This window comes from Phalaenopsis equestris, unplaced genomic scaffold (assembly GCF_001263595.1).
Source record: "Phalaenopsis equestris unplaced genomic scaffold, ASM126359v1 Scaffold000873, whole genome shotgun sequence".
NCBI lineage: Eukaryota > Viridiplantae > Streptophyta > Magnoliopsida > Asparagales > Orchidaceae > Phalaenopsis > Phalaenopsis equestris.
The window spans coordinates 304,665-328,797 of NW_018165313.1; the positions used below are offsets into that span (position 1 = coordinate 304,665).

The window sequence follows — 24,133 nt, forward strand, 5'->3', positions numbered from 1 at the left end:
CGAGCCGAACACGAGCTGTTCACGAACAAAGAGTCCTTTTAACAACCCTAATCATGTAGCCATAAGACAATAAGGGTTTGAGCAAGATTTTAAAATTATTATTTATATTAAAACATCATTTGAATCTAATTTAATATTTTTTATTCTATTTTCCCAATCAATATTTTAATTGGTTATAAATCTTTGTAGCCTTGTAGTCAATTAGATTTTTTTAAAATACTACTTAATATATACATACTTGATGAGTAGTATTTCGAGCCAAAACGAGCCGAACACGAACAAACACATCTTAGTTCGTGTTCAACTCTCTAACTTATCGAACGAAATTAACGAGCCGAACACAAGCTTCTTAACGAGTCGAACACGAGTTGTTCGCGAACAACGAGCCGTTTTGACAGCCCTATGCCCAACTAATTCAATAGGAAAAAGGCTTTCAGTCCTGCAGGAGGCTGGACCACCCCCCTCCTCTCTCTTTTCATTGGGCGGGAATTACTTCCACCTTCTTTTGTTTTCCGGCGGGAATTATTCCCCCTTATTATGTTTTTCTGCCTATATGTCTATTATATTTATGTGTGTGTTGTTGTCCTAGGGTTTAGTTTTTGGTTGATTCAGATTTCAGGTTCTTGTGTCCTGGCGTTTCCCTTGTAGGGTTGTATCCAACGGCGAGAAAATGTTCCGGCTGTAACTTGTCCTATGGTAGTGATTGTATCTTCTCTTATTCTTGTTTTGCCGCTTGTCTGCTCCCTCTCCCTACCACCTGCTGCAGCACCTGTCCCGTGACCCTTGTTGTAGTCTCTCTCTCTTGATGCCTGCTACCGCCTTTGTCGTTGCCATCCTCTCCTTCCCGTTATTGTCTCTAGCAACAAGCCCTCCGAGACTTCTCATAACTTCCCAGCCCTCCCAGACTCGTCGTAACTCCCAGTAGCCATTCCCTATTTGCCACAATTCCCTCCAACTCCATTCCAAATCACTCGTAACTCCTTCCAGCCACTTTTTAAAATGTATCTTACCCGTGTCAGACACGTATCAAACATCGGCACGCCCTGGCACTTCTCCGACACCACAAAATATATGTCTGAATTTTTTTTAGGTTAGAACACGCCCGGGTTACATCTCAACACCGCATCGGATATGAGTTTAATATGATTTTGAGAAAATGGGACACGAAAATTAGAAAATTATAAATATACGTATAGTCTTAGTTATACATCATAGTCAAAATTGATCCATCTCTCGCCATATTGAAGCTCCCTCTAACATTCGTCATAGTCGAGCATCAAAGGCGCGTCAAATATTCGGCGAAACAGAGTATTAGTAATTTCCTCTTTGAAATCATATGATTTTTTAATTTTAGTAGATAAGTTGAGTTATAAGTTTGATGAATTATTTTGAAACATATTATATCTAATTTTAAAGTTTAATTTTTATAAGTATGAGATTTTATAATATAAATCAAATATATGAAGTTAAATTTTATTTATATATAATTTGTATTGTGATGTTTTTGATAAAGAATAATGGAAACATATATATTTTATATTAATAATTAATTAAATATAAAAACATAGGCCATGACGTGTAATATCATTTTTTTTAATTATGTTGTGTTCTCGTATTGTGTTGTGTCGTTTCCTTGTCTCAGTGCCTGTGTTCGTGCTTCATACGATGTAACCCCTACAGTTTCCCTACTACCGTGATCCAGCACCCTCCACTGTTGTTCGTGCTTCATACGATGTAACCCCCTTCCTCTCCATAACTCTTGCTACCCTTACAACTTCCATTGCTGCTCAGCCATGGTTCACTTCTTCGCCGCCGCCTTAGGGTGTATTTTTAAGTTTGTTATCATTTATTTCCTGTTTTGAAGAGTCATCGTTGTAACCCATTTAAATTTTAGCAACAATAATTTCCTTTCTGTTATGGTTTAGGATTCCCTCTGGTATCACTAGAGTTCAAGTATCTCTCTTTATTTAAATGTGGATTAAAATCCAAATTTACTACTCATATGTGACCAATTTAGTCCCAAAGTATCATATTTCTAATTTAGCCCCGTAAAATACTAAATTAATCTAAAATGGCCCCTTAAGGGCTAAACCGGGATCAATTTTTGTATAGCGAATGGAGTTTAGGATAAATTTTGTAGATGAATCATTTTATATTAATTTTGCATATTTGATAGACTAAATTGGAAAAACATGATACTTTAGATGGAAATTTTCCACACATGCAAAGTTGGAGGATTGTTTTTATTTTTATCTATCTAAATGCAATTTTCTCTACAATCTATCCCATCAACAAAATTTAATTATGGTCAAAAGCTTCACTTGATGTACTAGTCTGGTCCACAGTAAGTCTTCTTCATGTCCATCATTTTCAAGCCCTCCCCCAGGTTACTTAGTTTGATTTTTAAAAACTCCTATAGTATTATCGACATCATAATCCATAAGACCCATTTGTGAATAACCAAGATGGGGCTAATTATTGAAGATGAAATGATGGATTATAAATGACAATGTAACTTGGTTGGTGCATTTTAGAGCACTAAGCACAATGTGATGTTTTTTTTTTCTTTTGTTCAAATGGAGAAAGCAGATTGACACTTTTATAAACTCAGGCATTCATACGCGCACTGATATACATACAGACGTATTCATACACTAGTCATTTCTTTAAACTTAAACTACTTTAGGTACTAAATTTTAGCAAATATAATGATATATTAAATAAATACTATTTTTAGCTTTCCAAAAGCTAAAAATAATTAAAAGAGCAGAGTCATAAATAATAAAGTGATTAAAGAATATCTAAAAACCATAAATACTTGTGTTGCACTTGAATAGCTATCTAGAGACGAAGAGGTGCAGGCTTTGTGAAGCAAGAGAGATTGTGAATATGAGATGTAGACAAGTTTTTTGAAAGGATGTTTGTGTGTGAAAAATCATTAGCGCAAGCAACATGAACTAGCAAGTGGTGTATTAGAAAATTAGTAGCAGAGGTAGTGCAACGAGAACAACAACCAAAAAGTGAATAGATTTGACAGAAGAGAATGCAGAATCTGATCACCGACTCATTGAGAATGAGAAATAGTGAGATAACCTGAATGTTCGAGCTTAGTTGTTGTGGCGGCTGCAAAATCATACATAGAATTTGACCGAGAGTTTTTTTGAGTTGAGTGCATTGTGCTATAATGCAAGGCGGTGAAGACATGTCATGCCATGTTTTGTTGCTAGTTTATGTTTCATCGCACATGGTGCATGTGGCTGGTGCATTACTATGCTTTATTTCTCAAGCGTGATTTGAAGTGCGCTTTTAATAATGCTTTCGGTACAAATAAGATGTTACATGCATTCCATTATGCTATAAAATGGGGGAATTTTTAATTTCCTGTAACAGAAACACCATTTTCATTAACCTTATTCCAATTACTTGAGATAGCTCTATGAATCGAAACTATTTTGATTAGTTCTCTTCTCTCAAGAGAAAAGTTAAGAGTTGTTGTTCGCCAATTGTTCTGCAAGTAAACAACACAATCTAAAGTTTTGTGAATGTAAATCTCTACATTTGTTTGCTTGATATTGGGCATCTTTGAGCAAGGCTCTAAATTTTTTCTCCGCACAATCGTATTAGTGTTAATATTTAGTTGCATTTTGCTTGTCATATTTTAAAAAACAAATAGGGCAAATCATTTCTGTATATTTTTCTGTCATATGTTTTGTGGATGATCTTTATACAATTTGGGAATATGTGTGATTGTGCGTTCTTATTAGTTTCAAAAGTTATTTTAAGGATTGAAGTGTTTTAAGTGAAAGTAAGAGTGACACCGATCTATAGTTCTTAAATGGTGTATGGAGATGTTGGTAGAATAAACATAAGGGGAAATTATGAGAACCAACAAGAATTTGAAAGAGGGAAGTGGTGACGGCTGCTTTTCTAGAGTAAAAACAGCAAAGAGGAAGGGGTCAACATCCTGGATCATGATAGATGGACATTAGGAGGTTCCACCACCTGCCCTTGATCATGATACATGCTCGTCATTTGAAGAAGAGTGATACAACATTCATATGGGCAGAAATCCAAAGAAAAAATTTATAAATTGCATAAAATCAAGCAAATGATGTCCTTAAAGGTCTCCACAGATAATAATTATACTAAGACATTAATAAACTCCAATTCTAATTCAAAATAAAGCAAAAAAAGCGGCCTCAAGGGCCAGCACACCTACATGGGTGGAAAAATCCCATAATTGGAAGTCGGGCGGAAATATGCATTTGTCCTTGCCTCCGGATCTCGCATGGGTCATGGGTAGAGATTCACTCACTCTCCCAATTAATGTAGACTTCATCTTCTCTTGTGAAAATTTTTGGATCCTCATTGTATGACAAGAAGCCAACGATTTTAAATTTAGTAGAGTTGGTGTAGTTGCCCGGTAGGCCAATCTAATATGCATTATTATTGATCCTCTTGACAACCTTGAATAGACCATCTGCCCTAGGTTTTAGCTTTCCAAATGAACTATAGGAAATCTCTCCATCAGTTTGATTCACACAAAGTCACCTTCTTTGAAGATCATAAACTTCATAGACTTGTTAGCTTGTTTCTAATAATTGGCTTTTTGCAGAGCAATTTATGTTCTCTTTTGCTCATGTAACGTCTGAAACTCTTGAACTCTAGCTACTGCATTAGGGCTAAGCTTAGTACTTGGTAGGAGAAATTCTCCCGTTTACAACTTTAATAGGGATGTATCCTAGGGATTGTTTCATGGACTTATTGCCAGTAAACTCAACTTGAGGTAGGATCAGATCCTACTGCTTGATGTTCTTACTTGTAAAACACCTGAGGAGGTTACTCAAGCTATTATTCACCACCTTTGATTGTCTATTTGCTTAAAGGTGTGATGTTGAATTGAATTAGAGTTTTTAGATCTAGTTTGTCCCAGATGGTCCTTCAAAAGTGGCTCAAAAGCTTTACATCTCTATTTTAAGGTGATGGTTATGAGCACACCATGAAGATGAACTACTATATATATTTTTTAAATATAGATTTGTAGAGTAGAAAGCATCTATCATCTTGTGATAGAGTATGAAATATATCATCTTAGAAGAGCAATCTACTATCACCATAACAAAATCCTCTCTCCATTAGTTTCATGGAAGGCCTAAAACTTCCTTGCTTATATTCACCTTAGGTGACTCTGATACAAGAAGAGGAGTATTTAGGCTTGTATTTTGTCTGCGTGTCTTAGCCAAATGACCCCCCTTGCATTGTCCACATGCCTCTCCATGTCTTGGGTCAACTTAGTCCAAAAAATTCTATTTGTCCCATAATAGGAAGTCTGGGACGAAAAATCCACCCCGATTGGTCTATTTGTCTAAGAGTGTGCTACTGAATTGAATTAGATTTTTGTACCTAGTTTGCCCTATAAAGTCCTCCAAAGGTGGCTCAAAAGCTTTACATCCCTAATGAGCACACTATGAAGACAAACTATCTCTTTGAAAATAGATTTATAAAGTCTTAAGCATCTATTATTTTGTGACAAAGTATGAAATGTGTCATCTTAGAGGAGGGATCCACTATCACCATAACAAAATCCTTACTCCAGTAGGTTCGTGGAAGACCCATAACAAAATCCTTGCTTATATTAACCTTAGGTGCCTCGTCTAGGTAGATGAATATATAGGCATGAATGTTGTGAACGAGTCTTAGGCAAATGACACCCCCTACATTGTTTTACATGCCTCTCCATGTCCCATGTCAACTTAGGCCAAAAAAATTCTCTTTTACTAAGAAAAGAGTCTTATTCTATCTAAATTGTTTGGTCTTTCCTCTCTTGGAACACTTATAAAATAGCTTTTATGAGCGAACTTCTAGGAATGCACAACTTATTTTAAAAAAAAATAGATAACTATTGGATCTGCGATATTGGAGTCTCTCCTAATAATGGACTAAAATTTTCTAAAATTTTGCATTGGTGGCATACACTTCATTTGAAACTTGAAAACCAACTACCATGAACTGCACAGTAGTAATCAACAATGACAATGACTTGAGGCATCAAAAACCTTATTCTAACTTTCAGCTTTGTAATTGAGCACAAAATGCTTATCATTTATCTTACTTTGGCTATGAACTCATTGGCTAGCAAGTAATGACTCCAATGGCTAAAGGCTCTCATTATAACATAAAATTCTTTGTCTCAAGTGAAATGCTTTTTGTCTCTAGTCATTCAACTTTTCACTGATGAAGGTTATATGATGTACAGTACGACTCAATACAACTCTAGTACTTGTATTGGAGGTATCACACTTCATCTTGAACTTTTGATTGAAGTTCGAAAGAACTAGGATGGGTACTTGTGTAATATGTTGTTTTAAAGCTCAAGATTAGTCTGTCTCATTTGAAGAACATAATTTATGTCTTCAGAAGCTCTGTCAATGGTGCTTATAGAGTTGAAATTCTTGATAAATTTTTGTGAAAAAAATCAATTCATGAAACTAGCATGCTCGAGTAAATGATCGTGGACCGGGCTAATTCATGATTGCGTCAATTTTAGCTCGATTGATCTCGATACCAGCTGTTGATATAAACATACAAGTATGTATAGTCAAAAAGTGAAACTTCTTCATGTGATCGTATACTTTGGCTGTCTGAAGCATCTCAAAAAATCTATTGTAAGTGTTACAAGTCACCATCTTCGTTATGATTGTGTCGGCCGCTTTATCTCGAAAAGGTTGCGTCATTTGGATTTAATTTATTTGGTATATGTAGGATTATGATTATAATTTTTGAAATATTATTTAATTTTGTAAAATGAGACCGAACGGGCCTCGCATATTTGATAATTTAGGAGGCTGAGCGTGATAGCACAAGTAGTACACTATCCCGAAGGATATGCATACAACATGTTGGCAGACTTAACCACCTAAACTAAAAGATCTGTGAAGTCCGGTCTGCGAAACCTTTCTATAAGCCGACAAGTTCTTCTATTTAACATGAAAAATTAAATAGAGTTTATTTTAAGCTGGGTTCTTAAGTTCCCTACAGAGGCAAACCACTATAGTTGATTACATCTTAAATGACTGAAATCACTTAAAAAAGACTCTTGATTAAGATCAGTGGTTATGTCATCAAAATTGTAAAGTTTAGGTTTCCAAGGATAAATCTAAGGAAATCAAGGGAGAAATGTTCAAAATATGAACAGTTATTTTCAGGAGTCAATGGAGTGAAAGATAGAGGATGTCACAGATCCAGGGAGATTCCCGATGACTTCTCAACTATCCTACGATTGGACCTTAACTCTAAAGAGACATCCTACGCCTCGTCGTCGTGGTCTCGATCGTCGCCCTCCGTCCTCTTGCTTTTATGCTCCACTTCTTGGGAAGACTACTCTAAGCTCCTAACAGATCAATTATAGGCTCAGGGTTATGGTGTGTATCAATGTACAGTTGTTGGGTCAGTGGCTCGCTACGGAGTACCTCCTAAACCAGATATTCTACTGGCCTCTAACCTAAGTCCCCTGCAAGTCTGTAGAAACAACATGAATTATATAAAGGAACATGCTACGAAATGCAGTAAACAGTAAACAATAGTATTACAGACATGAATTATGTGTATATGCAGTAAAGTTTGCAGTAGCAAGAATAAACGCTATAAATGTAAAACAAACCTGTATACCTAACGGGCCGGTGGCTTCTGATAAGTCCCGAGAAAAAACATCAAAAGATCCACTGTAATTCAAGAAAGAAACCCGTCGAAAATACGAAGAAAATCTGAAGAAAAGAAATCACAAGTGTTTTACAAAGATTTCGAGTAAGTCATAGGAAAACACATAAAAAATCCGATTTCGATAAAATCATAGGAAATCACATTAAAAAATCCAAAGAAAGAAAGAAAGCCGTAAGCATTCGGGTCGGGCTAGACTCAGAATTAGGTATTCTCGAGGGACTCTGAAGGCAACTATCGGTCACCTGTATGTATAGAACTTGACATTCAACTAGAAAGATGTCATACTATACCGACTTAGGAGGGTACTCTTTAGCCCAATACCTGCGATGACAAGTGTACAATCAAATTATATTATTTAAAATTTATATTTTAGCATGTATATAGGTTTCATGCATACAAGAAAAGTAGTGTCAATTTTGGTAGTCAAATTATTTTAGAATATAACGTATTTGTTCTTATCGTATTTGTTTTTATCATTTTTATAAAAATATGATTGTCCAAGTCGATCGAACTGCCGGGCAGGGACCACCAACAACCTAAGAAGGCAAGGGTGTCTTGCTAGCCTGGTGTCGGTGAATAATATTATCATCTTACATTTTACTGGGTTCTTGGATTGAGTCCCGATGTCGTAGGATGGAATATTATTCCGCTCTACCACCGAATGCCTTTATCATCAAGGCCTAATACCCCAAAACGACCATCCAACTTACGACATTGCTTAATGGTTTCATATATAGCCAGGGCTATATACGTGCACTTATGTATCGGACATAAGCATTTAAAACCCGAACCAAGAAGCAAGGAAAATGAACCGAAAAACAAGAAATGAAAAAGAAAGAATGCTAACCCAACTCCAAAATCAATTTAGGAAAGAAAAACCAAAGTGGTTGGAGGGTTAGCCTAAAAGATCCACCCAATGAGACTTCTCGAATGAGCAATGAGATGGGCACACTCCCCGATGCTAGCTTGGAACAACCCCGAAATGCACGATTTAGAGACTTCCAAGCTATTCCCAAACCATTCTCAAATATCCATAAATTTTCTTCTCTTTTTTTTTATTGCAATCAATTCAACCCGTAGAATTGGGTCTTGAAACATCTCCAAACATTTAACAAATCACTCCTCGAAAAGGGGCATTTGAATTCTTCCAAATAACAAGAGTTGAGGTATTCCATTTCACCAACATTAAAGATTCAATTCTACCTCGAGCCAAAAGCTTTAATGCCATACAAACCCAACACTGCACCAGGAACCCAGCAAGTGCCCACGGCCAGGGGCAGCCAAGAGGGAGAATCGAGCCCAACATAAGGGAAATCACAACTACAAGCTCACGGGTAGGAACAATAGAGGGAAGCCACCAACTCCCAGCACAAGGGAACTACAGGCGACGACTCACGACCAGGAACAACAAAGGGGACCCTCAAACAGGTGCATAAAGGAACCAACAGAGACAAACAAAAGGCTCTGGTAGGAGCGGCAAGAGGAGCCACCACACCCAAGCCAACGACCACAAACTCACGGGTAGGAGTAGCCAAAGGGGGAAGCCACCAATTAACACCCAAACCAAACAAAAGAACACAACAGGGAGGCTCACAACTAGGGGAAGCAACACATGGCCCCCAAAACAAGCTCCAAAAGCTTATTAAAAATCAAATTTTCATTCAACATATATTTTGAATAGGGAGGCACCAACAGGAAATAAAACGAAGCCCCGAAATTAACTACTCAAAAAAAAACCAAATAGATTCCAACATATATTCAAACAGGGGTAGTAGGCGTGAGGAGTAAAATCGAATTACAAAACGAATCTCTTAAAGCATTAAAACGAACTCCAACATATATTCGAATAGGGAGAATAACAGGAAATAAAACTAAGCCCTCAAACCAACTGCTCAAAACACAACAAATTCCAGCATGTATTTGAACAGGAGTAGCAAAGGGATCAAAACCGAGCCACCAAAACAGCTGCTCAAAGAAAGAAATAATTCCAACATGTACTCGAACAAGAAAGACAACCACATGGAGCCAAACCGAGCCACCAAAAGAGCTGCTCAAAGCAAGAAATAATTCCAACATGAATTCAAACAAGAAAGACAACCATAGGGAGCCAAACCGAGCCCCTCCTTTCAAAGCTATATCCTTTTCTTTCTTCTTTTTTTTTTTTTGAAAGCTTCTAATAAGAGAAATTAAGCATGCCAATGTCGTCCAACATGTAGTTTAAATAGGAAAGTAACAATAAGCAGAGATGTACTAAATCAGCTTAGCAAGGAGAAAAGAGAGAGGACCGCAACCTTCAACATACATGTACAGAGATAATAAAAGCATAAAAAGAAGGCTTGCATGTATATAGGGCTCAAAACATGTTTTCCATAAACTACCATCTCAACTAACAGCCTAGAGCATTTAAAGCAAACCCAACAAAAAAAAATAAAGGCCTAGTAATCGATGACAATGCCACTATAAAATATCAGTTAAGACAAAACAAAGCCTTATACATGCATTCCCCAATTTTAACACTAGCATGTGTCGAGCAGGGAAGAAGAGCAGAAGAGGGAAAACATACCTTGCTTGGGCTTCTATAATCAACAAAAGAAAGCCACAACACTCCTAAACCTCAAGCTCACAAGCAAAGCCACAACACCCTCGGACTCCAAGCTCACAAGCACCTAGCCGAGAAACGATTCCTCACAGAAAAACCCCCCAATACACACGCAAAAGAGAGGGAAGAAAAAAAAAAGAAAACTACCCTCAGCCGAAGGCAAAGCCAGTACTCGTCCCAGCAAAAAGAAAATTATCGCAGCCAAGGCCACATAGGAATGAACTATCGGGAAGGAGGATTGCCACATTCGTGCCTCAGGGAACAAGAGCACCAGAGTCAACCTACCGGGAATGGATTCCCGCTCAGTGAAACGAAGCAAAAGAAACTTCGGGAAGCCGCAACTCAAGCAGAGGATGTCGAGATAGGCGAGGTCAACTCCTCGTTACACGAAGAGAGGGGACCAGCCATAGGGAAGGCGCGGCTAGGGCTATGTTCGGAGATGGAACCAAGAGGGGTCGCGAGCTTCAGGAGAGGAGCCTGGGCTCCAATTACAGACGGAACGAAGGGTCGTGCCAAATAAAAAATTTGGGTCGTAATAAAAGACCCTCCCATTGGTCATATAATACGAAAAATACCCCCAAAATATAAATAATACTTATATTTCTTCGATTTGCGCACTTCTCGCTCGTGCACCAAATCATATCGAAGTGAGAGTCCTTCCTAACTAAATTCGACGTTCTGGGCGCGCTGGCGATGTTCTTTTCGTCATCCGGGGTCGCCCGGATGACTTCGTCGACAGTCGGGTCGAAAACACAAAAAATTAAATTCCTTTAAAATGTTGCCCGTGATTGATCGTAGGGCCTCCTACGGGTGTAGGTGACGTGAATCTCGATAATTGTGCGCATCGCTGTGTGCACTGTGGTATTCGTGCATCGTGCAAATGTGCGGAGATCACAATGGGTTTTCCTATTATTTCAGATCCTAAGGGTACTCTATTCGAGTTTCGTCGCGCTGGTTCTAATCGACTCAACTAAGCATTAAAGATTTTAGAGCCATCCACATGAAACTGCGAGGAGTCAAAAAGTGACTTGAATTTCTAATCAGTGTGGGCCTCAGGCTAGTTCTCCAAGAGAGTCGGTATGAAACCCTAAGGCTAGATCCTAGGCTCTAAGAAGAGGAAGATATCTCATCAAAAATGAGGTCAACAAATGGACCCCTAATAGGTGTGGTGTGTAATGCAGGCGTGCCGCGCCTATTGGCATTGATCGAAGTGATCAAAAGAACAACCCAAAAGGATGTGAAAATATCAATGTCAAAAGACGAATTTGGGTGAAGCGAAGTTGAGTTTCCACTGGGGATTAGTAGGAGTATAAACTTGAAATTTGCTTCCATGAATTCAAGCTCTTCAATTTGAAGTCAATTTAGTTTGTCATATTCAACATTTTTTTTAGTTTGAGAGGGTAATTGGTGGATTTATGAACGACATCGGGGGAGACTTATGAGTTCATAGATAATTCTGAGAGGAAACTTGTCATTTCATAAGTGACAAGAAGAAATTTATGGATTTAGGGTAAATTGAGGTGGTAAATTTATGGATTTGTGGAATATCTCGGGGGACAACCTTGTGGCAAATCAGATAGTTTTGCGGAATATTTATGGATTTGTGGATAAACCCGAGGGGACAACTTTGTGGAAAGATCAAACAATTTTGCAGAATCTTTATGGATTTGTGGATAAACCCGGGGGACAACTTTGTGAAAAATTTATGGATTTGTATATAAACCCGGGGGGGGCAACTTTGTGGAAAGATCGGACAATTTTGCAGAATCTTTATGAATTTGTAGATGAACCCGGAGGGACAACTTTGTGGAAAATTTATGGATTGTGTAAATTTGGGGTACAACTTTGTGGAAAATTTATGGATTTGTGTATAAACCTGGGGGGACAACTTTGTGGAAAGATCAGACAATTTTGTGGAATCTTTGTAGATTTGTGGATAAACCCGGGGGGACAACTTTATGGAAAATTTATGGATTTGTGTATAAACCCGGGAGGACAACTTTGTGGAAAATTGATGAATTTGTCGAGTTGTAAAAGAGATGCGGTTCTGTAAGCTAGAACCAGTAAAGCCTCCTTCACACGGCGAGAGAGACTGGCGATAACACTAAGCTGAGGAATCCAACCTGGTATTATGCCAAAAGGAAAGAAAGACAAGTTTGTTTAACCCGGCTCCCCCTTTATCGTTCAATTTTGGTGAATATCATTTGTTGTTATGATTTCATTTTCATTTTTTTTATATGCATATAAGTATATATATATATATTGTTCGTCAATTTCCCCTTTGGGGTCGAGGTAAATTCTAAATTTATGGCATTCGTAGTCGATTGCACCTAACAATGTATATGACAATTGAAAGTTGTCATAATATATCAATTTCCAATTTTTTGTCGGGCATACATCATGCAGTCTTTCACATGGTAACATAGCAAAACACCTTGCCAAAATGTTTCCTAAAAAATTTGCATGCACGACTCACACATATCCATATATCTTGGTACTTATATGCTGTCAGACATTTGCTATCATGAGTTCGTGTTTCAAACATTTGGCTAGTGAGTCATGTCGGGCTCAACCTCACCTTCTGAGATGCTCCTAAAAGAATCAACTTCGAGTCTTCTCAAAGGTGTGTTGTCCCAAAATGACTCATAGCATAAGGGGCACAGTTTCCTCGTAGTCGATTGCTCCAGTTTCGGGTCTGGTCGATAGCGAGATGGAACTTTTTTTCCCTCATCCTTCGGAAGGTGATTGAAATACTCTGACAAGGAACTGTCGGAATGCAATGTTTTTCCAAGTCCGCATAGTTTCCTCTCAACACCAAGACTGAACCTACCGACAGTGGAATTTCTACCGGCTCCCGGAACTCTCCCGGGCCAGTCGCCTGAAGGTCTATCCCGAACTTGATGTTGCATTCGTTAACGAGCGAGACTGTGCATAAGGGCCTCACAAAAGTCATGGTGGTCTATATGGGGCGGAATGCAGTCACCCTCCTTGTATATGTTTATAATGCAACTATTGGGGATACAGTTAGCAAGTAACACTTGCAAGACCACTATTCGCCTGATCATTTCTTTTAGAAATGCTGGCATTGGATCCACCTCGTCCCGACGGATTATTCCTGGAGGGTTTCCTTCACTGTCATGTGCATAGTTGTAACAACAGTCATATTGGATCGTAATCCTTCTTTTGTCTCGCATCTACTTCTGAGGCTCGGAGTAAGTTCTCCGTCCTAAAAACCGGCACGCCCTTCATTTCTAAGGCCGAAGACATACTTCACAATCTCTCATTGTTCATGATCAGAGAAGACATCTGTATGCAGCTCTAAGCCCTCCAGGATGTTGACATACTTGCCCTGTATCCTCTGGAAGTGTTCAAAATCTTGTTTTCTCACCCTCTGGGCACCCTCTGGCATCTATCAAGCTCCTCCTCAGAGATGATTTGTAACTGGCGAGGTCTGCTGACAAACTGGGGGAAGTAAGGCTCAACTTCTGCAAGTCTCTCCTTCTTCCCCTTTGGCTTGGGCACCGATGTTTCAACTGAACGTATTGACTTTTCTTCTGTAGGAGTATACTCAGGAATGTCATAATTTTTAACATAATCTGTATCATCACCTCCAACGACGAACTGGGGCAATGCTGCTCCCACTGATTTGTCCAGGAACCGGTCCTCTGATGCAGCAATAGGGTTGACGAGGATATCTTCCTTCTCCTGTTGTTCCCGTAATTGCTCTAGCATCTTGTGGATGCGACGATTACGGTTACGTTGTTGAGTGTGGATGAGTTTTGCCCTTCCTCCAGGCTGAATATCTGTCGCTAAAGCATTGATAAGTTGACCTTCAGCCGTCATCACCATTGATTTCATTTTTTCAATTTCGGGGTTTTGGTTGTTAGTTGTTCGCTCTTCTTCAATTTCTCTGAATCTTCCTTTCTTCGCAGCGACTCATTTTTGTTTATTTTTGAATTTCAACACCTGCTTTTGCTCACGAATATCTTCCTGACTTGCCATTGTCAAAGATTCTCCTTCATATTCCATTTTGACATGTTCAAAGTCGAAATGAAAATCAACCACAACATCTCCCTCAATCTGCCTTTTATCTAGTGCTAGACAGATGTCATTTTTGAAAGTGAAGATCAGTCGTCCGCCTGACATCCTCCTGCAAGAACCGGAAAGAAATCAGCGTGCTGAATCCGGATTGAACAAGAACAATGAAAACTTATCTATTAGATAACAAGTTTTCAGAAAGTACCCTTCATTTATTATTTATTATTGTTATTTATGACATTTATATATATATATATAAATGATATATATATATGATTGTATAGAAAAGAGATTGTTGTTCAAGTGAAGAAGACAATTTTTATTATTATTAGCTTGAACTTGGACTCAGTTATGGACAATTGATACATCGGCGTTTCTAAGAAAAAAAATTTACTTCAAAAACTCATTCTTTTAAAAACATCACAACGCATAATATTTCTTTAGGTATCGCCCGTTAATGGGGAGCATGTGATGTTCTCCTCGACAGTCCACCATTTGATAAGAACCTCCAATATAGACCTTTTCAACCACGAATGGTCCTTCCCAGGTCGGCTCGAATTTCTCTCCTATTTTGCGATGCGCAAGAATAGGTCTTTTAAGAACTAGAACCAAGTCGCCGACCTTAAAAGTCCTTGGACGGACCAATTTATCGTGGGCCTGGATGAACCAAGTCGCCGACTAGAACCAAGTCGCCGACCTTAAAAGTCCTTGGACGGACCAATTTATCGTGGGCCTGGATCATATTAGCTTGATATAACTCCAGATTCTGTTAAGCCTGCAGGCGTTTTCCTTCAAGATTTTCCAGTTCCTCGAGTCGAAGCTTTGCATTTTCCTCCGTTGTAGCCTTGTTTGCCACAACGATTCTGAATGACGGGAGTTGTACTTCTAAAGGTAGTACAACCTCGGACCCAAACACAACAGCATAAGGTATAGCCTGAGTAGGAGTTTTGAACGTCATTCTATAAGCCCACAATGCTTCCAATAATTGCTCGTGTCATTTCCTCTTGTCGTCATCCAACGTTTTCTTTAGGATTTGGACGAGAGTTTTATTAAAAGCCCCGGCCAAACCATTTGCCCTCGGATATTATATTGTAGAGTAACGCCAATCTATGTCGTGTCTCCTGATTAAGTTATTGATTTTGGTACTCTTGAGTGCAACATCTTTGTCTGAGATAATTCTGCATGGTATGCCGAACCGGTACACACTTTGGTCTTTGAAGAACTGTAGGACGTGGTGCGCTTTCACTTCTTTCAACGGGACTGCCTCTGCCCATTTTGAGAAATAGTCTATTACAACGAGTATGAATCGATGTCCTTTTGAAGACGGATGGTCTATAAGACCCATTATATCGGTGCCCCAACACTCGAACGACCACGACGCAATTGCCGGTTGCAGCACGTTTGGAGATTGATGTAAGACCACTCCGTGTACTTGGTACTGGTGACAACTTTTGACAACTTTCATGCAATCGGTCATTATTTCTGGCCAGTAATATCCTAACCTCTTGATTTTCATTTTCAATTTAGGACCTGCCTGGTAAGCGCTAGAAAGTTTCTCGTGTACCTCTTTGACGACGTCTTGAGCTTCTGACCTGCTTAAACACGTTAGCCACATCAGATTGAAAGACCTTTTGTAGAGGACGTTATCTATTAAGGAATAAGGTAGAGCTCTTTTCTTTATCTGATGTGCCGCTGACGTATCATCTGAGAACTTTCCCGTCTGTAGATATTCTATGAACGATTGACGCCGGTCCTCTATAACTTCATTAACTGCTGTTGTTGTTTCTTACGTTCCCAATTTATGTAGAGTATCCATGTTGAGTTGGGACAGAACCCGACGTCTTTGAACCGTTTTGTCGATGAAGTTTTCTTGGGGATATGTAAATTCCTTGGCGAGTCTGGCTAAGGCATTCACAAGAGCATTCTCCCCCCGAGGAATTCTGTAGAGCGTTACATTGAGAATTTGCTCCAATAGCTTCATGGTATAACGAAAATACTACTCCAATTTAGGCTTTAAAATCTTGTATTGCCCGACGACCTGTTGGATAATCAGTTGGGAGTCACCGTAAATATTGATATCAGTTATATTCATAAAGATGGCCAACTCCAGTGCAGTTATTAAGGCCTCATACTCTACCTCATTGTTCGTACAGGGCTCTGTTAAATGGTAGGAGTACTTCAACATTCCCTGCTCCGGTGTTATGAAAATCAATCTGATTCCCGTTTTGTCAGGTATTTTTGCTTGCGATCCTTTTTCTTTTCGTGCTGATGAGGCTCTGTCAAAATATTTTTCCAAGCGTTGAGCGTTGGGGCCTTCTAAGCTCATTATTTGTTCATCGGACAGTTCGTCGTTGAGAGGAATTCGGCCGGTAGTGGGTGCGCCGCGAGGAAATCTGCTAAGACTTGTCCTTTTACAGCCCGAAGGGGTACGAAGGTTATATCGAATTATAGTAATATCATTGACCATCTCGCCAACCTGCCGGAGAGCGTCGGCCGGGTCATTAAATACTGCAATGAATTAACCCAGAAATGAGATTAATCTCGTGAGAGAGCATATAGTGTCTAAACTTTTGAGTGGCAAAAATCAAAGTCAGACAATGCTTCTCAATAGGGGGATACTTTACTTCCGTCGGTATTAGACATCAGCTTAGGTAGTAGAGGACATTTTCCTTACCCTCCTCATTGACATGGACCAAAAGGGCTCCGAGGGAGTCGTCTAACGCCGCGGTATAAAGTATCAAGGGTCTATCTGGGACTGAGGCTACTAAGACAGGAGGTGTCATTTAGTACTGCTTGATACTTTCGAAGGCTTGTTGACATCTTTTGTCCCAAGTAAACTTGGCTTCTTTCTTAGTTAGTGCGAAAAAGGTTGACACCTACCTGACAAATTGGAAATAAAGCATCTCAGATACGCCAGTCTCCCTTGGAAGGACCGCAATTGCTTTAAATTTTTAGGGGGTGGCATTTCTAAGATAATTTTAATTTTATCCGGATCAATTCGATTCTGCTGTTACGAACGACAAATTCTAGAAATTTTCCGGAGGTGACACCGAAGACGCACTTGAGGGGATTCATTTTAAGAGTATATCGTCATAACCGTTCGAAAACAATTCTCAAATCGTACAAATGGCCTTCCTTTTGTTTGCTTTTGACGACCAAATCGTCCACATAACATTTGACTTGTTGCTGGATTAGGTCATCAAAAGTTCTCGTCTTTGCCTGCTGGTAGGTTGCGTCTGCGTTCTTCAATCCGAAGGGCATTACCGTGTAGCAATAAACTCCAATTGGTGTTCTGAAAGCTGTGAATTTCTCATCTTCTGATGTCATCTTAATTTGATTATATTTTGAAGAACCATCCATATAGGAGAAAACCGCGTGGGACGATGCAATATCCACCATCAATTCTGGGATCAGTAACGGGAATTCATCTTTTGGACATACTTTGTTTAAGTCCCTGAACTCAACACACACTCGGATTTGACAGTTCTTCTTGACCGGTACCACATTGGTAAACTAGGTAGGATATTGCTCTTCACGGACAAAATTTGCGTCTATTAACTTTATAACTTCAGCTATCACTTGTTGCTTAATTTCAAAACGCATTCTTTTAGGAGCTTTTCTAACTGGAGTTGCAGCTTGATCCAATCCAAATTTATGCACCGCAACTTTCGAAGCCAATCCAAGCATTTCCTCGTAGCTCTATGCGAAACAATCCCTAAATTCCATCATTAAGTAGAGAGCTAATGAAGGTGGGTCTAGGTTCCTCTTCAGTCTCTAGGTTGACCTCCTTTAACTCGTCCACAGTCGACTTGATCTCTTCTTCGAATTCTGGTGGAGCACCCTTGATCGGAGGATCATTAAAATTGTCTAAAGCTTCCAAGCAACGTTCCTCGGGATCGTTAGTAACAACCAAACAAAATTCCACATCATCAACTAGACCCACTATGACGAACCCAAGTCCTTGCTTTGAGTTAGGAGCTTGCATGCTATTATTCCACAACTGTTCAAAACGATGTGATTGATCCTTTGATAATTGTTTAGGTATGATGCCACATTGAGCAAGTTTCTGGACACGGGGAGAGCACCGCTCAATCGGTAATGCCATTAATCCAGAGAAATGTCATTCTCTAGTTTTACATTAGTTTCAGAACTAGAGGAGGAACCTCGATGAAACTTAATTGGCTTTACACCAACACCGTGGACCTCTTTGACCACGAAACCTTCAACTTTATGGGGATAGATCGGGGTCAGGGCCACAACTTGCACCTAGTTATTGATCCTTTCATACATTGATTCATACTCATAAGTCCCTTCATCTTCTAGAGAGATCTCGAATTTAGGCTTCTTCTGGCTTATCGACATCGCGTCCTTCTTAGTTTCCTCCCAATCAGAACTGTCTTTCGGTCAATGTTGATGATCAGACTCTTGTGTTCGCTAGCCCAAGTGTTCCTCCCTTGGCCTCGCCCCGGCCTTGAGCTCGGGTGCGAGTTCTGGAGAAACTTTCACCATCTCGTTGTTGAGGAGCGGTGAGGGCTCGTCGAAGTAGAATCAGTAGGTCTTTACCTTGTGTCTCTTCCGGTTCCTCCACTTTGTTTGGTATGAAATCTATGGAGAAAACAGTTTTCTTCGGAGGCGTGTAGTGAGCGACATCCTCGTAGATTCCCACCTCATGTACGGAAAATGGTGTAAGTCACCTTTGCTGCAGTGCTCTTGACCTTCATGCCAATATTTGATACGTTGATGTAAAGACGAAGGAACCATTCCATGTTTATGAATCCATGGTCGGCCCAAGAGAGCATTGAACGAAGTTTCAGAGTCGACAATTTGGAATTTCGCGATTGTTACTAAATTACTGATTTTCAACAACAGCGTGATTGATCTAAGGGCGCTTTCTCCTTTCTGGTTGAAGCCTCTTAACATCATCTTATCGGCTGATAACTTGCGAGCGTTTATATCCAGGTATGTCAATATGTGCAAATTCATTATATTGATGGATGCTTCTGGATCCACCAACACTATTGAGAGCATATACTTATCAATATTAACTGAAATGTAGAATGGGCAATTATAGTCGGCGGTACCAAGCAACAAATCGTCGTCTGTGAAGGTAACCTTCCTCTCTCCCTACAACAAACAAGCCTCATCTAAGGGAGTACTGGCAAGCTAAGCTAGACAAATCTCTGGATCGGGTAAAGCCTTAACCATCGCTTCCCTCATTTCCTTTGAGAAAATTAGGGTGTCATAAATGCTCAACTTAGCAGGCAATTTTCTAAGATGGGCTAGTACGTTGTAATCCATTTTGTTGCTTGGTTCCCCAACCTCTCTTTGAACAGGCATTTCTTCCACCGGTGGGATTGGCTTTTCCTGGGTAGCAGCTTGTCTTGCATTTACTGCTAGACCCGTTGTTGGGGGTAACACTTTTCCTCTCCTTAAGTACACTATGTTATTTCCTCTAAATCTTGAGTTGGTTCCGACAGCATCTTTTCCAGAAATGGGGTTAGAAGTTCCTTGGAGATTTCTTCTGAGTCTGAGGGTTTTAATTCAATCGCTATCGGCGACCCTTGAAATTCCAGAACAGCCGGCTCACCTTTGACGAACCCAAGTCCTTGCTTTGAGTTAGGAGCTTGCATGCTATTATTCCACAACTGTTCAAAACGATGTGATTGATCCTTTGATAATTGTTTAGGTATGATGCCACATTGAGCAAGTTTCTGGACACGGGGAGAGCACCGCTCAATCGGTAATGCCATTAATCCAGAGAAATGTCATTCTCTAGTTTTACATTAGTTTCAGAACTAGAGGAGGAACCTCGATGAAACTTAATTGGCTTTACACCAACACCGTGGACCTCTTTGACCACGAAACCTTCAACTTTATGGGGATAGATCGGGGTCAGGGCCACAACTTGCACCTAGTTATTGATCCTTTCATACATTGATTCATACTCATAAGTCCCTTCATCTTCTAGAGAGATCTCGAATTTAGGCTTCTTCTGGCTTATCGACATCGCGTCCTTCTTAGTTTCCTCCCAATCAGAACTGTCTTTCGGTCAATGTTGATGATCAGACTCTTGTGTTCGCTAGCCCAAGTGTTCCTCCCTTGGCCTCGCCCCGGCCTTGAGCTCGGGTGCGAGTTCTGGAGAAACTTTCACCATCTCGTTGTTGAGGAGCGGTGAGGGCTCGTCGAAGTAGAATCAGTAGGTCTTTACCTTGTGTCTCTTCCGGTTCCTCCACTTTGTTTGGTATGAAATCTATGGAGAAAACAGTTTTCTTCGGAGGCGTGTAGTGAGCGACATCCTCGTAGATTCCCACCTCATGTACGGAAAATGGTGTAAGTCACCTTTGCTGCAGTGCTCTTGACCTTCATGCCAATATTTGATACGTTGATGTAAAGACGAAGGAACCATTCCATGTTTATGAATCCATGGTCGGCCCAAGAGAGCATTGAACGAAGTTTCAGAGTCGACAATTTGGAATTTCGCGATTGTTACTAAATTACTGATTTTCAACAACAGCGTGATTGATCTAAGGGCGCTTTCTCCTTTCTGGTTGAAGCCTCTTAACATCATCTTATCGGCTGATAACTTGCGAGCGTTTATATCCAGGTATGTCAATATGTGCAAATTCATTATATTGATGGATGCTTCTGGATCCACCAACACTATTGAGAGCATATACTTATCAATATTAACTGAAATGTAGAATGGGCAATTATAGTCGGCGGTACCAAGCAACAAATCGTCGTCTGTGAAGGTAACCTTCCTCTCTCCCTACAACAAACAAGCCTCATCTAAGGGAGTACTGGCAAGCTAAGCTAGACAAATCTCTGGATCGGGTAAAGCCTTAACCATCGCTTCCCTCATTTCCTTTGAGAAAATTAGGGTGTCATAAATGCTCAACTTAGCAGGCAATTTTCTAAGATGGGCTAGTACGTTGTAATCCATTTTGTTGCTTGGTTCCCCAACCTCTCTTTGAACAGGCATTTCTTCCACCGGTGGGATTGGCTTTTCCTGGGTAGCAGCTTGTCTTGCATTTACTGCTAGACCCGTTGTTGGGGGTAACACTTTTCCTCTCCTTAAGTACACTATGTTATTTCCTCTAAATCTTGAGTTGGTTCCGACAGCATCTTTTCCAGAAATGGGGTTAGAAGTTCCTTGGAGATTTCTTCTGAGTCTGAGGGTTTTAATTCAATCGCTATCGGCGACCCTTGAAATTCCAGAACAGCCGGCTCACCTTCTGAACTATTTTAACCCGTGTAGTTGACGTCCTCTTCTTTATCGCTGCTGATCTCGCTAAGATTATGTACGATTTGAGAATTATTATTAGAATCGAAATCAAGACCTGAGCTATGTTTACTGTTATCAATTGTATTACAACTAGAAACAGTCAAAACGTAGCTGAAACCAAAATTCATTGCATTATATGACCCCGGAGGGAAAAAGAAGTAGTCATACAAAGTCAGTGGTTCGAGGGATTTCTCCCCAAAATCCGAAACAACCAATCTAGGAAATACAACCCTTGGTCCACCCTTAGACTTTTCAATCTTTGTCTTTTTTGGCCTTCTCCATCTCTATTCGTGGCAGCTCCTCAACTTCAACTGATAGTGCCGATCTAGCAGAACTTGGATTCTGAGTTGCCTCTTTTATTGGAGCGTTTTGAATCTGTTTTAATATCTTCTTTGAAGGCTTTGTCCACGCTACGCTCCATCCGTCATCGGTTGTGTATGGATCTAGCGGAGCGACAGGATCAACCGAAATCATATTGATAGAACCCTTTTCAGGCTCTTTACTCTTTCGGGATCTCGGGATCGTTATGTTCCCCTGTTTGAGGTTAATCTCTAGCCAGTTCTTGAAAGCAAAACAACCCTCTATGACGTGTTCAACCATCCTGTGATATGGGCAATACAATGGATGATCTTTCTTATGCACGTCCTCGGGTCTCTTTGGCGCAGGCAGTTGAAATTCCGACCTCTTGACCAAATTACGGAACATCTTTCCCACTGTTTCATCCTTAAAAGGGTACACTTTGATCAAGCGTTTCGTTATGGTCGGAGGTCGTCTCCCATCCATCTGACAGAATCCTTGCTGGAATGACTGTTGGATGCTCTGTTGAGAAGTTTGATAACTTTGCTGAGGTTGTTCAACTTGTATATGCATCGACTGCTTACCTTTGTCTATCGCCGGAACAGTGATAAATTTCTTCTCAAAGGTCTTGATTGGTTTCAGCTTTTGGTTTCAGCTTTTCAGTTTTCTCAAGAAAACCAAGCTGCTTAGCTTCTTCTTAAAGACTCGCGACCTTACTCAGTAGCTTTTCAAAGGTTTTAATGGTAATAGCCTTAAGAAGAAACGCCACCGGGCCGTGAATGCTTTTTAGTAGGATCTCAATTGCATGCTGCTCCTGGAGCTGTGGTTCGCACTTCATGCTTAAGTTCCTCCATCGTAAAATGTAGTCCATTAGAGTTTCATCCGACTTCTGTTTCTTCGCCACGAGATTACCGACAGTAATGTGCTGCTGGGCTCCGGCGAGTAGTTTAACAAAAAGGTCTTCTAACTCCGCGAATGTCTTTACGGAGCCGTTTGACAGCTCGATGTACCAGTCGAAAGCAACACCTGAAAGATTGCTAACGAACTGGCGGAACAACAAAGCGTCAATACCCTCCGCGTTGCAGCAACTCGCTCGCAAGTGTGCAACATGTTGTCGAGGGTTTCCTGTCCTGTCGAAAGTCTTGAACTGCGGTGGCACGAAACCCGTGGGGTACTGGACAACATCGAACTCTTCAGGATAAGTTCTACCTTTCGGAAATAATGCTCCCCCTTTAGCCAGAGTCGGGGCTTCTTTCATCTACTGTTCTATCAAATGCTTGATTTCTTTCTCTGATATTGAACTTTGAGCAGAATCTTTCTTCGGCTGCTCCTCTTTGTTAACAGAAGCGAATTATTTCTTATCGTTGGCAACCTGGACAACCTCTAGTTGGTTCACTTCCACGGGTGTCTCCTTCAGGGGCTGAGGTTAACTCTGAAGCGTCATGATTACATCGATCATTTCCTCCATCCTTCTTTCCAAACGCTCGACTTGTTCATCTTTCTGCCGAACCTCCCTTCGCAGCGCTTTGCAGCGCTTTAATCTCCCCTTCCTCGGTAGGTTCTGAGACATCTCGCAAGGATGATGACGCCCTAGTCTCACGACATTTATTTCAGTAATATCTTCTTTCATCCAATCCGTTAGATCCTCTGCACACCTCAGCTCGTCTCCTCTTTCTTTGGCCATTTGCTTGATGTTTGCTCTAACTTCTCCAAAGTTGCCTCAATTGGACTTCCTTTAGTTACTTTAAGGTCAATCGGCGACGTTTGAGGAGTAATTTCTTCTGGGGTAACCCTTGGGGCGACAACTGACTCCTCGAACTTGGAGTCCTTTTTAGGATTCTCAACCTCGGGCTTTTCCACAGGAATCAGACTAATGGTCCACCATCTTCTTTAGCACTACTGTTGCGGGGCCAGATGGCCTACTGACGGTATCAGCGCGACGGTAAGTGGTGGGCCTCCTACAACGTGGGCCAGATACATCAACGAACGGTCTTTTGCTAAAGTCTGGTGCTTTTGTTGGGGATAAAAACTCTTATTGTTTAATAGGGAAGGCTACCCTTGGCCCATGACAAGACTTGATCGATAGACACTCCGTAGATTTTCTGTAGGTGGCGAAGGTAGTCATGCGTTCTCCCAGGCGGAGTTTAGCGGGGACACGATATTGCATTGTCTCTTCCGTCTAGGAAGACCAGTGG

At 40.4% G+C, this 24,133-nt stretch overlaps 1 protein-coding gene across 7 annotated transcripts in view; it reads left to right on the plus strand.

Moving 5' to 3' along the window:
• LOC110031968 (protein DA1-related 1-like) overlaps positions 1–24,133 on the plus strand; it is a 95,926-nt gene that overhangs the window by 59,932 nt on the left and 11,861 nt on the right. The window lies entirely within an intron of this gene.